A 637-nucleotide genomic window follows, 5' to 3' on the forward strand; every position below is an offset into this window, starting at 1 on the left:
ATGAGCAGGCGAATGCATCGCTGCAGGCAACAGTGGAGCGCTTGGCGCCATTGGTAATGGTGGTTGTTGCACTCCGTGGTCAGAACCAGTTGCTGGTTCAGCTTCTGGGTGGCCAAGGGCCCATGGGATCCGCTCCGGCGCCATTGCTTCCGCGTTCACTTGCGCCGGATCCCTGTACGGCTTGAGCAAGCCCACGTAAGACATCGGGTACGTGCGCATCCGTTTTGAAATGTTCTGCGTACACGCTAGGCACCATTTGTCCACAACCTTAAACGGTTCGATATACCGTGGACGAAGGTTTGACCTGTAGATAGCAGAGGCTGCATGTGTAAGCAGTTTTTTTTGAATTTAACAAAACCAGGCCCCCGACCTTAAAGCTTTCCATATTGCCTCATCCTCTTTCATCTGCATATTCCATCGCATCGCGAATGTGTCGTAGGACACTCAGTTTGGTCGACAAGAAGTCATCGACTTCGTCGCAAATTGTGAGGGGGCTGAAATCAGCTAGCTCTTAGGCTATTCCTCCACCACCAAACTATGAGCCATGGGATGGCGGCATCAGTGAGCGCGAGGGTGAACCAGCCCATTCAAGTAGAACGGCGTGTAGCCGGTAGACGAATGCACTGCATTGTTCAGC

The sequence above is a fragment of the Plasmopara halstedii genome (genome assembly GCF_900000015.1).
Source record: "Plasmopara halstedii genome assembly, contig: Scaffold_323, whole genome shotgun sequence".
Taxonomy (NCBI): Eukaryota; Oomycota; class Peronosporomycetes; order Peronosporales; family Peronosporaceae; genus Plasmopara; species Plasmopara halstedii.